This window comes from Ranitomeya variabilis, chromosome 8 (genome assembly GCF_051348905.1).
Source record: "Ranitomeya variabilis isolate aRanVar5 chromosome 8, aRanVar5.hap1, whole genome shotgun sequence".
Classification (NCBI taxonomy): Eukaryota; Metazoa; Chordata; class Amphibia; order Anura; family Dendrobatidae; genus Ranitomeya; species Ranitomeya variabilis.
Window position 1 is genome coordinate 133,975,294 of NC_135239.1, and position 14,049 is coordinate 133,989,342.

The following is a 14,049-nucleotide window of genomic DNA, read 5'->3' on the forward strand; positions in this document are numbered from 1 at the left end:
CACGGAATGCACGGATCCAGGAAATATTACAGAGTTTAAGTCAAAAGGAGGAGGCAAGGGCTTGGATATGAGGCTTGAAAGAGAGGGCAGAGTCGAGGATCACCCCGAGGCACCGAGCATGCGGGACTGGGGAAAGTGAGCAGCCATTGACATTGATGGATAGGTCTCATGGAGGGGCAGATTGAGATGGGGAAAGATGATGAATTCTGTTTTGTCCATGTTCAGTTTTTGAAAGCAAGCAGAAAAGAAAGCAGAAATAGCAGACATTGTGGGATTTTGGTAAGGATGGGAGGTTGGGTCCAGATCGGTAGGTCTGCGTGTCATCGGCGTAGAGATGATACTGCAAACTGTGGGATTCTATGAGCTGTCCCAGGCCGAAGGTGTAGATGGAGAAGAGCTGGGGCCCTAGGACTGAGCCTTGGGGAACACTGACAGACAGGGTGCGAGGTGAGGAGGTGGTGTGGGAGACGGAGACACTGAATGTTCGGTCTGTCAGATATGACGAGATCCAGGATAGAGCCAAGTCTGTGATGGCAAGAGATGAAAGAATCTGTAGCAGGAGGGAATGGTCGACAGTATCGAAGGCAGAACACAGGTCCAGGAGAAGGACGACAGAGTAGTGTTGCTTGCTCTTGGCAGTTAGTAGGTCGTTGGTGACTTTAGTTAGGGCAGTATCAGATGAGTGATGCCGTTAGAAGCCAGATTGTAACCGGACAAAGAGGGAGCAGAAGAGGAAGGAGGACAGTTCAAGATAGACATGCAGTTTAAGTAGTTTTGAGGCATAAGGGTATGTGCACACGTCCGGATTTCTTGCAGAAATTTCCTGAAGAAAACCGGAAATTTTCTGCAAGAAATCCGCATTTTTTTTTTTGCGTTTTTTTTTCCATTTTTTTCGCGTTTTTTTTTTTAGCATTCTGCAAGCGTAATTAGCTTGCAGAATGCTTTTCCAAGCGATCTGTAGCATTGCTTGGAAAACTGACTGACAGGTCGGTCACACTTGTCAAACATACTGTTTGACAAGTGTGACCAACTTTTTACTATAGATGCAGCTTATGCAGCATCTATAGTAAAAGATAGAATGTTTAAAAATAATAAAAAAAAATAAAAAAATGGTTATACTCACCCTCTGCAGCCTCCGTTCCTATAGAGGTCGGTGTGGTTCAGGGCCTTCGGTGACGTCACGGCTTGTGATTGGTCGCGAGCGGTCACATGAGCGGTCACGCGACCAATCACAAGACAGTGACGTCACCGCAGGTCCTGAACCACACCATCTATAGGAACCGAAGCGGCAGCATGCAGCGGTGAGAGGCGGGAACACTCCGGGGGACATCGAAGGTGAGTATAGGACTATTTTTTATTTTAATTCTTTTTTTTCGACCAATTATATGGTGCCCAGTGCGTGGAGGAGAGTCTCCTCTCCTCCACCCTGGGTACCAACCGCACATAATCTGCTTACTTCCCGCATGGTGTGCACAGCCCCGTGCGGGAAGTAAGCAGATCAATGGACTCCTAGGTGTGCGGAATCCCCGCAATTCTGCATTTTTAATGAACATGTCGCTTTTTTTTCCGCGATGCGATTTTTTCGCGGAAAAAATCGCAACATTTGCACAAAAAATGCGGAATACACTGTAAATAATAGGAGGCATAGGTTAGCGTTTTTTTTCGCGTTTTTATCACGTTTTTATAGCGAAAAAATGCGAAAAATCCTGAACGTGTGCACATGGCCTAAGGGAGATATTGGGTGATAGCGAAACACAGAGGGTGGGTGAAGGGAGGGCTTTTTGAGGATGGGTGTGATCGAGGCATGCTTGAAGGATGAGGGAAATTTGAGTGAGAGATTGAAGAGGTGTGTTAGGATTGGGATGAATATTGCAAAACAATGGGGAGACAAAGAGCGCAATAGGGTCTTATCAACGTTGCACAGAGGAGAATATACACCAAATTTGCTCACCTGGTTAGGATGAGATTAGAGCATATAGATAGCGGCTGCTGCAGAACCACAGGTCTTCACCGACCAGAGAAAATAATGTCTTCAAAGGGAGATTTGTAGTTAAAATTCTGCGCTGCCACTAAGGATACCGTCTCACAGTGGCACTTTGGTCACTACGACAGCACGATCCGTGACGTTCCAGCGATATACATACGATCTCGCTGTGTCTGACATGCTACTGCGATCAGGGACCCCGCTGAGAATCGTACGTCGTAGCAGATCGTTTGAAACTTTCTTTCGTCGCTGGATCACCCGCTGTCATCGCTGGATCGGTGTGTGTGACACCGATCCAGCGATGTGTTCGCTTGTAACCAGGGTAAATATCGGGTTACTAAGTGCAGGGCCGCACTTAGTAACCCGATGTTTACCCTGGTTACCATTGTAAATGTAAAAAAAAAAAAACCAGTATATACTTACATTCCGGTGTCTGCCACGTCCCTCGCCGTCAGCTTCCCACACTGACTGTGAGCGCCGGCCGTAAAGTAAAAGCAGAGCACAGCGGTGACGTCACCGCTGTGCTGTGCTTTACGGCAGGCACTGACACAGTCAGTGCGGGAAGCCGCCGGCGAGGGACGTGGCAGACACCGGAATGTAAGTATGTACTGTTTTGGTTTTTTTACATTTACAATGGTAACCAGGGTAAACATCGGGTTACTAAGTGCGGCCCTGCGCTTAGTAAAGGTACCTTCACACTAAACGATATCGCTAGCGATCCGTGACGTTGCAGCGTCCTGGCTAGCGATATTGTTGTGTTTGACAGGCAGCAGCGATCAGGATCCCGCTGTGATATCGCTGGTCGTTGCTGAAAGTCCAGAACTTTATTTCGTCGCTGGATCTCCCGCAGACATCGCTGGATCGGTGTGTGTGACACCGATCCAGCGATGTCTTCACTGGTAACCAGGGTAAACATCGGGTTACTAAGCGCAGGGCCGCGCTTAGTAACCCGATGTTTACCCTGGTTACCAGCGTAAATGTTAAAAAAAAAACACATACTCACATTCCGGTGCCCGGCGTCCGCTTCCCTGCACTCCTCCTGCATCCTGTGTAAGTGCCGGCCATAAAGCAGAGCGGTGACGTCACCACTGTGCTCTGTGGGAGATGCCGGAGATGTTCGGCGCTGACACAGGATGCAGGAGGAGTGCAGGGAAGCGGACGCCGGGCACCGGAATGTGAGTATGTGGTTTTTTTTTTTACATTTACGCTGGTAACCAGGGTAAACATTGGCTTACTAAGCGTGGCCCTGCGCTTAGTAACCCGATGTTTACCCTGGTTACCAGGGGACTTCGGCATCATTGGTCGCTGGAGAGCCGTCTGTGTGACAGCTCTCCAGCGACCACACAGCGACTAAACAGCGACGCTGCAGCGATCGGCATCGTTGTCTGTATCGCTGCAGCGTCGCTTAGTGTGAAGGTACCTTTACCCGATGTTTACCCTGGTTACCCGGGGACTTCGGCATCGTTGGTCGCTGGAGAGCTGTCTATGTGACAGCTCCCCAGCGACCACACAACGACTTACCAACGATCACGGCCAGGTCGTATCGCTGGTCGCGATCGTTGGTAAATCGTTTAGTGTAACGGTACCCTAAGATGAATTTCAGGAGAGTATAGTTGATTCACAGTGGTTTTATTCAACGCGTTTCAGGGGTCTCATTCCCCCTTCATCAGGAAATACCACACAGAATATACAGGCATCACAGGTATAAATAGTTTTGCTAGGTTACAAAAAAAAAAAAAAGAGCGCCAACAGGTCAGATGACTCAGTGTCAAAGTTCAATGATAGCACACAATTAAAAATTCAAACGATTAGAGAGGTATATATAATGAAAAAATACAATGACTTCTTTTATATTTCTAGACAATAGTTACAAATTTGCAACATTTAGGAGGAGAGAAGGAAAAAAAAAAACATCTCTACTTAAATGGACAAGAACCTGTAAGAAAAGGAATTACTCCAGTTCAGAAGCGAATGCCTTACAGATGAACTATCGTGTGGAATCAACAAGCTGCTTTTTCTTATCGAAAATCCATTGGAATATTTACATTGAATGTGGAATAAAATCATGTTTTATTATTTTACATTAAAAAATATAAATATATATGAAGATTAATTTGTGGTAGTTTGTGGTGATCTAAAATTACGAAAATTATAATTAGTGAGTTTAAAATTGCGTCACGTACATAAGAGTAACAATTTAAGGGCTCATTTCCACATGCGAGAAACACGTCCGTGTCTCGCATGTGGAAACCAAGCTCTGGCACCGGCACTTTGGAGCAGAGCTGTGCAGCTCCATGTGTTCCTATGCGGCTGCACGCTCCGCTCTGGAGTGCCGACACCACAGCTTGGTTTCCACATGCGAGACACGGACTTGTTTCTCGCATGTGGAAATGAGCCCTAAGCAGCTAACCAGCGCTTATGGTGAGCGCAGAAACAAAGTGAAAGTAACACTTCACCTGTCCAAGGACCAATGATAGATATCATATATAACTAGATGGGTATTTCCTGAAGGAACTCCAGATAGTGCTTTGGAATGGTGCCCGGGTTGCCCCTGCAAGACTTTCACACTTGGGTGCCCCTCAGGGTTGAGGATTTGGTGAGCTAGGCACCTCGGGGTCCGATTTGGTGGGCGGGGCACCTCAGGGTCTGATTTGGTGGGCGGGGCCACTCGGGGTCCAATTTGGTGGGCGGGGCCACTTGGGGTCCGATTTGGTGGGCGGGGTCCCTCGGGGTCCGATTTGGTGGGTGGGGTCCCTCGGGGTCCGATTTGGTGGGCGGGGCCCCTCGGGGTCCAATTTGGTGGGTGGGGCACCTCAGGGTCCGATTTGGTGGGCGGGGTCCCACAGGGTCCGATTTGGTGGGTGGGGTCCCTCGGGGTCTGATTTGGTGGGCGGGGTCCCTCGGGGTCTGATTTGGTGGGCGGGGCCCCTTGGGGTCCGATTTGGTGGGCGGGGCCCCTTGGGGTCCGATTTGGTGGGCGGGGCCCCTTGGGGTCCGATTTGGTGGGCGGGGCCTCTCGGGGTCCGATTTGGTGGGCGGGGCCACTCGGGGTCCGATTTGGTGGGTGGATCCCCTCGGGGTTCGATTTGGAAGGCGGGTCCCCTCGGGGTCCGATATGGTGGGTGGGTCCCCTCTGGGTCCGATTTGGTGGGCGGGGCCACTCTGGGTCCGATTTGGTGGGCGGGGTCACTAGGGGTCCGATTTGGTGGACGGGGTCCGATTTGGTGGGCGGGGCCCCTCGGGGTCCGATTTGGTGGGCGGGGCCACTCGGGGACCGATTTGGTGGCCGGGGCCCCTCAAGGTCCGATTTGGTGGGCAGGGCCCCTCGGGGTCCAATTTGGTGGGCGGGGCACCTCAGGGTCCGATTTGGTGGGCGGGGTCACTCTGGGACCGATTTGGTGGGCGGGGTCACTCTGGGACCGATTTGGTGGGCGGGGCCCCTCGGGGTCCGATTTGGGGGGCGGGGCCCCTCGGGGTCCAATTTGGTGGGCGGGGTCACTCGGGGTCCAATTTGGTGGGTGGGGTCACTCTGGGTCCGATTTGGTAGGCGGGGTCACTCAGGGACCGATTTGGTGGGAGGGGCCCCTCGGGGTCCAATTTGGGGGGCGGGGCCCCTCTGTGTCCGATTTGGTGGGCGGGACCCCTCGGGGTCCGATTTGGTGGGCGGGGCACCTCGGGGTCCGATTTGGTGGGCGGGGCACCACGGGGTCTGATTTGGTGGGCGGGGCCACTCGGTGCACTTACTTTTCACACATGGGATTAGGGGTGCACTTTTCACACACGGGATGAGAGGGTGTCATAGTCACTTTATTCTGATGTTTGACCTTGATAAATAATCATGTCCTAAAATGGACACCGTACATTTGCATAGCTGCCATCTTTAGAAGGTCAAGTTGGGGGGTAATGGCAAGTTCGCCATTATTTCCTATGGGAATTTTTTTTTTTAAATGCAATTTTTAAAAAACTACAAATCGGATCGACACAAAAAATACTTAGCACACCTCTCGTGGACGCTGGCTTCGAAATGACGCCTCACTGGAGTCTGTGCGTGCAGCGGTTCGGCCCGCATTAATTGCGGAAAAACAACTGAATAATAATAATACTAGATGGGTATTTCCTGAAGGAACTACAGATAGTGCTTTGGAATGGTGCCCGGGCTGCCCCTGCAAGACTTTCACACTTGGGTGCCCCCCAGGCGCTGGATTGGTAGTTGTAGCCCCTCAGGGTTGAGGCCACTCTGGGTTCGATTTGGTGCGCCGGGTCGCTCTGGGTCCAATTTGGTGGGCGGGCTCACTCTGAGTCTGATTTGGTGGGCGGGGTCACTCTGGGACCGATTTGGTGGGCAGGGTCACTCTGGGACCGATTTGGTGGGCAGGGTCACTCTGGGTCTGATTTGGTGGGCGGGGCCATTCTGGGTCTGATTTGGTGGGCGGGGTCACTCTGGGTCCGATTTGGTGGGCAGGGCACCTCAGGGACCGATTTGGTGGGCGGGGTCACTCTGGGTCCGATTTGGTGGGCGAGGTCACTCTGGGTCCGATTTGGTGGGCGGGGCCCCTCAGTGGCCGATTTGGTGGGCGGGGCCACTATGGGTCCGATTTGGTGGGCGGGGCCACTCTGGGTCCAATTTGGTGGGCGTGGCCCCTTAGGGGCCGATTTGGTGGGCGGGGCCCCTCAGGGTCTAATTTGGTGGGCGGGGCCACTTTGGGTCCGATTTGGTGGGCGGGGCCACTCTGGGTCTGATTTGGTGGGCGGGGCCACTCTGGGTCTGATTTGGTGGGCGGGGCCCCTCAGGGGCCGATTTGGTGGGCGGGGCCCCTCAGGGTCCGATTTGGTGGGCGGGGCCCCTCAGGGTCCGATTTGGTGGGCGGGGCCCCTCAGGGTCCGATTTGGTGGGCGGGGCCCCTCAGGGTCCGATTTGGTGGGCAGGGCCCCTCAGGGACCGATTTGGTGGGCGGGGCCACTATGGGTCAAATTTCATGGGCGGGGCCCCTCAGGGGCTGATTTGGTGGGCGGGGCCACTCTAGGTCCGATTTGGTGGGCGGGGCCACTCTGGGTCCGATTTGGTGGGCGGGGCACCTCAGGGGCCAATGTGGTGGGCGGGGCCCTCAGGGGCCGATTTGGTGGGCGGGGCCCCTCAGGGGCCGATTTGGTGGGTGCGGCCCCTCAGGGGCCGATTTGGTGGGCGGGGCCCCTCAGTTGCTGATTTGGTGGGCAGGGCCACTCTGGGTCCTATTTGGTGGACGGGGCACTTCAGGGTCTGATTTGGTGGGCGGGTCACTTTAAGAGCTGATATTATCTGGCAAAACTGTGTCCTGCTGGGGTCATGTACAGTTCGTAGGCGTTGGCATAGTAATTGGGTCTGACTGCGCATATCAATGAGCTAATCAGCCAGGTGGCAGTTGACAGTTATTTTGAAATTGCCTCAGAAACCAGGCCATTATACCCTATGAGGAAATTTCCCTAATGAAATGCATTGAGACAATGCTTTCCAATGAGGGGAAAACAATTTTCAAACGCAAATTGCGCCAAAACTACAAATCCGATCGACACGAAAAATACTTAGCACACCTCTCGTGGACGCTGGCTTCAAAATGACACCTCACTGGAGTCTGTGCGTTCTACGGTTCGGGCCGCATTAATTGTGGAAAAAAGCCTAATAATAATAACTAGATGGGTATTTCCTGAAGAAACTACAGATAGTGCTTTGGAATGGTGCCTGGGTTGCCCCTGCAAGACTTTCACACTTGGGTGCCTCTCAGGTGCTGGTTTGGTAGTTGTAGCCCCTCAGGGTTGAGGCCACTCTGGGTCCAATTTGGTAGGCGGGGTCACTCTGGGACCAATTTGGTGGGCGGAGCCACTCTGTGTCCGATTTGGTGGGCGGAGCCACTCTGTGTCCGATTTGGTGGGCGGAGCCACTCTGTGTCCGATTTGGTGGGCGGAGCCACTCTGGGTCCGATTCGGTGGGCGGGGTCACTCTGGGTCCGATTCGGTGGGCGGGGTCACTCTGGGACCGATTTGGTGGGCGGGGTCACTCTGGGACCGATTTGGTGGGCGGGGTCACTCTGGGACCGATTTGGTTGGCGGTGCCACTCTGGGTCTGATATGGTGGGCGGGGCACCTCAGGGTCCGATTTGGTGGGCGGGGCACCTCAGGGTCTGATTTGGTGGGCGGGGTCACTCTGGGTCCGATTTGGTGGGTGGGGCACCTCAGGGACCGATTTGGTGGGCGGGCTCACTCAGGGTCCGATTTGGTGGGCGGGGTCACTCTGGGACCAATTTGGTGGGCGGAGCCACTCTGGGTCCGATTTGGTGGGCCGGGTCACTCAGGGTCCGATTTGGTGGGCGGGGTCACTCAGGGTCCGATTTGGTGGGTGGGGTCACTCTGGGTTTAATTTGGTGGGCCGGGTCACTCTGGGTCCGATTTGGTGGGCGGGGCCCCTCAGGAGCCGATTTGGTGGGCGGGGCCTCAGGGGCCGATTTGGGGGGCGCGGCCCCTCAGGGGCCAATTTATTGGGCGGGTCCCCTCAGGGGCCGATTTGGTGGGCGGGGTCACTGGGTCCGAACAGGTGGGCAGGGCCCCTCAGGAGCCGATTTGGTGGGCGGGGCCCCTCAGGGGCCAATGTGGTGGGTGGGGCCCCTCAGGTGCCAATTTGGTGGGCGGGGCCCCTCAGGGTCCGATTTGGTGGGCGGGGCCCCTCAGGTTCCGAGTTGGTGGGCAGGGCCCCTCAGGGGCCCATTTGGTGGGCGGGGCCCCCCAGGGGCCGATTTGGTGGGCGGGGTCACTCGGGCCGATTTGGTGGGCGGGGCCACTCTGGGTCCGATTTGGTGGGCGGGGCACCTCAGGGTCCGATTTGGTGGGCCGGGCACCTCAGGGTCCGATTTGGTGGGGAGGGTCACTCTGGGTCCAATTTGGTGGGCGGAGCCACTCTGAGTCCGATTTGGTGGGCGGGGCACCTCAGGGTCCGATTTGGTGGGCGGGGTCACTCTGGGTCCGATTTGGTGGGCGGGGTCACTCTGGGTCTGATTTGGTGGGCGGGGTCACTCTGGGTCCGATTTGGTGGGCGGGGTCACTCTGGGTCCGATTTGGTGGGCGGGGTCACTCTGGGTCCGATTTGGTGGGCGGGGTCACTCTGGGTCCGATTTGGTGGGCGGGGTCACTCTGGGTCTGATTTGGTGGGCTGGGCACCTCGGTGTCCGATTTGGTGGGCGGGTCACTTTAAGAGCTGATATAATCTGTGTTTGGTGGAGTCATGTACAGTTCGTAGGCGTTGGCATAGTAACTGGGTCGGACTGCGCATATCAATGAGCTAATCAGCCAGGTGGCCCTTGGCAGTTATTTTGAAATTGCCTCAGAAAGCAGCCCATTATAACCATTGAGACAATGCTTTCCAATGAGGGGAAAACAATTTTCAAATGCAAATTGCGCCAAAACTACAAATCTGATCGACACGAAAAATACTTAGCACACCTCTCGTGAACGCTGGCTTTGAAATGACACCTCACGAGTCTGTGCGCTCAGTGGTTCGGGCCACATTAATTGCGGAAAAAAGCCTAATAATAATAACTAGATGGGTATTTCCTGAAGGAACTACAGATAGTGCTTTGGAATGGTGCCCGGGTTGCCCCTGCAAGACTTTCACACTTGGGTGCCTCTCAGGTGCTGGTTTGGTAGTTGTAGCCCCTCAGGGTTGAGGCCACTCTGGGTTCGATTTGGTGGGCGGGGTCACTCTGGGACCAATTTGGTGGGCGGAGCCACTCTGGGTCCGACTTGGTGGGCGGGGCACCTCAGGGACCGATTTGGTGGGCGGGGTCACTCAGGGTCAGATTTGGTGGATGGGGTCACTCAGGGTCCAATTTGGTGGGCGGGGTCAATCTGGGTCCGATTTGGTGGGCGGGGTCACTCTGAGTTTGATTTAATGGGCGGGGTCACTCTGGGACCGATTTGGTGGGCGGGGTCACTCTGGGACCGATTTGGTGGGCGGGGTCACTGGGACCGATTTGGTGGGCGGGGTCACTCTGGGACCGATTTGGTAGGCGAGGTCACTCTAGGTCCGATTTGGTGGGCGGGGCCACTCTGGGGCCGATTTGGTGGGCGGGGCCCCTCAGGGTCCGATTTGGTGGGCGGGGCCCTTCAGGGGCCAATTTGGTGGGCGGGGCTCCTCAGGCCGATTTGGTGGGCGGAGCCACTCTGGGTCCGATTTGGTGGGCGAGGTCACTCTGGGTCCGATTTGGTGGGCGGGGTCACTCTGGGTCCGATTTGGTGGGCGGGGTCACTGGGTCCGATTTGGTGGGCGGGGTCACTCTGGGTCCGATTTGGTGGGCGGGGTCACTGGGTCCGATTTGGTGGATGGGGTCACTCAGGGTCCGATTTGGTGGGTCGGGTCACTCTGGGTCCGATTTGGTGGGCGGGGTCACTCTGGGACCGATTTGGTGGGCGGGGTCACTCTGGGACCGATTTGGTGGGCGGGGTCACTCTGGGACCGATTTGGTGGGCGGGGTCACTCTGGGACCGATTTGGTGGGCGGGGTCACTCTGGGACCGATTTGGTGGATGGGGTCACTCAGGGTCCAATTTGGTGGGCGGGGTCACTCATGGTCCGATTTGGTGGGCGGGGTCAATCTGGGTCCGATTTGGTGGGCGGGGTCACTCTGGGTCCGATTTAATGGGCGGGGTCACTCTGGGACCAATTTGGTGGGCGGGGTCACTCTGGGACCGATTTGGTGGGCGGGTTCACTCTGGGACCGATTTGGTGGGCGGGGTCACTCTGGGACCGATTTGGTGGGCGGGGCCCCTCAGGGTCCAATTTGGTGGGCGGGGTCACTCTGGGACCGATTTGGTGGGCGGGGCCCCTCGGGGTCCGATTTGGGGTGCGGGGCCCCTCGGAGTCCGATTTGGTGGGCGGGGTCACTCGGGGTCCGATTTGGTGGGTGGGGCACCTCAGGGTCCGATTTGGTGGGCGGGGTCACTCTGGGTCCGATTTGGTGGGCGGGGTCACTCTGGGACCGACTTGGTGGGAGGGGCCCCTCGGGGTCCGATTTGGTGGGCGGGGCACCTCTCACACATGGGATTAGGGGTGCACTTTTCACACACAGGATGAGAGGGTGTCATAGTCACTTTATTCTGATGTTTGACCTTGATAAATAATCATGTCCTAAAATGGACACCGTACATTTGCATAGCTGCCATCTTTAGAAGGTCAAGTTGGGGGTAATGGAAAGTTCGCCATTATTTCCTATGGGAATTTTTTTTTTTTTAAATGCAATTTTTAAAAAACTACAAATCGGATCGACACGAAAAATACTCTCTCGTGGACGCTGGCTTAGAAATGACGCCTCACTGGAGTCTGTGCGTGCAGCGGTTCGGCCCGCATTAATTGCGGAAAAACAACTGAATAATAATAATACTAGATGAGTATTTCCTGAAGGAACTACAGATAGTGCTTTGGAATGGTGCTCAGGCTGCCCCTGCAAGACTTTCACACTTGGGTGCCCCTCAGGCGCTGGTTTGGTAGTTGTAGCCCCTCAGGATTGAGGCCACTCTGGGTCCGATTTGGTGGGCGGGGTCACTCTGGGTCTGATTTGGTGGGCTGGGCACCTCGGTGTCCGATTTGGTGGGCGGGTCACTTTAAGAGCTGATATAATCTGTGTTCTGGTGGAGTCATGTACAGTTCGTAGTTTGGTGGCCCGGGTCACTCTGGGTCCGATTTGGTGGCCCGGGTCACTCTGGGTCCGATTTGGTGGCCCGGGTCACTCTGGGTCCGATTTGGTGGCCCGGGTCACTCTGGGTCCGATTTGGTGGCCCGGGTCACTCTGGGTCCGATTTGGTGGCCCGGGTCACTCTGGGTCCGATTTGGTGGCCCGGGTCACTCTGGGTCCGATTTGGTGGCCCGGGTCACTCTGGGTCCGATTTGGTGGCCCGGGTCACTCTGGGTCCGATTTGGTGGCCCGGGTCACTCTGGGTCCGATTTGGTGGCCCGGGTCACTCTGGGTCCGATTTGGTGGCCCGGGTCACACTGGGTCCGATTTGGTGGCCCGGGTCACACTGGGTCCGATTTGGTGGCCCGGGTCACTCTGGGTCCGATTAGGTGGCCCGGGTCACTCTGGGTCCGATTTGGTGGGCCGGGTCACTCTGGGTCCGATTTGGTGGGCCGGGTCACTCTGGGTCCGATTTGGTGGGCCGGGTCACTCTGGGTTTGATTTGGTGGCCCGGGTCACTCTGGGTCCGATTTGGTGGCCCGGGTCACTCTGGGTCCGATTTGGTGGCCCGGGTCACTCTGGGTCCGATTTGGTGGCCCGGGTCACTCTGGGTCCGATTTGGTGGCCCGGGTCACTGGGTCCGATTTGGTGGCCCGGGTCACTCTGGGTCCGATTTGGTGGGCCGTGTCACTCTGGGTCCGATTTGGTGGGCCGGGTCACTCTGGGTCCGATTTGGTGGGCCGGGTCACTCTGGGTCCGATTTGGTGGGCCGGGTCACTCTGGGTCCGATTTGGTGGGCCGGGTCACTCTGGGTCCGATTTGGTGGGCCGGGTCACTCTGACTGACCGCAGGATAAGGGAATGGCTGATAACAGAGAATAGACTGACAGCAGGACAAGGGAATGGCTGATAACGAAGAGAATAGACTGACAGCAGGACAGGGGAATTGCTGATAACAAAGAGAAATAGATGGGTATTTCCTGAAGGAACTACAGATAGTGCTTTGGAATGGTGCCCGGGTTGCCCCAGCAAGACTTTCACACTTGGGTGCCCCTCAGGCCCAGCGCCTGATAGTTGGTAGTTGTAGCCACTCTGGGTCCGATTTGGTGGGCGCTGTATACTGCGCGGCTCTGCGCTGTATAATGCGCGGCTCCGCGCTGTATACTGCGCGGCTCTGCGCTGTATGCTGCGGGGCTCTGCGCTGTATGCTGCGGGGCTCTGCGCTGTATGCTGCGCGGCTCTGCGCTGTATGCTGCGCGGTCTGCGCTATATCCTGTGGGGCTCTGCTCTGTATGCTGCGGGGCTCTGCGCTGTATGCTGCGCGGCTCCGCGCTGTATGCTGCGTGGCTCTGAGCTGTATACTGCGCGGCTCTGCGCTGTATGCTGCGTGGCTCTGCGCTGTATGCTGCGGGGCCCTGCGCTGTATGCTGCGGGGCTCTGCACTGTATGCTGGGGAGCTCTGCGCTGTATGCTGCGCGGCTCTGCGCTGTATGCTGCGCGGCTCTGCGCTGTATGCTGCGCGTCTCTGCGCTGTATACTGCGCGGCTCTGCGCTGTATACTGCGCGGCTCTGCGCTGTATGCTGCGGGGCTCTGCGCTGTATACTGCGCGGCTCTGCGCTGTATACTGCGCGGCTCTGCGCTGTATACTGCGGGGCTCTGCGCTGTATACTGCGGGGCTCTGTGCTATATGCTGCGGGGCTCTGCGCTGTATACTGTAATAATAATAAGACTACAGATAGTCCTTTGGAATTGTGCTGTGCTGTCACTTTAAGAGCTGATATTATCTGGCAAAACTGTGCTGGTGTGGTCATGTACAGTTCGCAGGCGTTGGCATAGTAACTGGGCCTGACTGCGCATATCAATGAGCTAATCAGCCAGGTGGCATTTGGCAGTTAAGTTATTTTTAGAAATTGCCTCAGAAACCCAGCCATTTTAAACGTATAGGAAAATTTCCCTATTGAAATGCATTGAAACAATGCTTTCCAATGAGGGGGAAACAATTTTCAAATGCAAATTGCGCCAAAACTACAAATCCGATCGACATGAAAATAACTTAGCACACCTCTCATGGACGCTGGCTTCGAAATGACACCTCACTGGAGTCTGTGCGTTCAGCGGTTCGGGCCGCATTACCTGCGAAAAAAAGCCTAATAATAATAATAACTAGATGGGTATTTCCTGAAGGAACTACAGATAGTGCTTTGGAATGGTGCCCTGGCTGCCCCTGCAAGACTTTCACACTTGGGTGCCCCTCAGACGCTGGTTTGGTAGTTGAGGATTTGGTGGGCGGTGCCACTCTGGGTCCGATTTGGTGGCCCGGGTCACTCTGGGTCCGATTTGGTGGCCCGGGTCACTCTGGGTCCGATTTGGT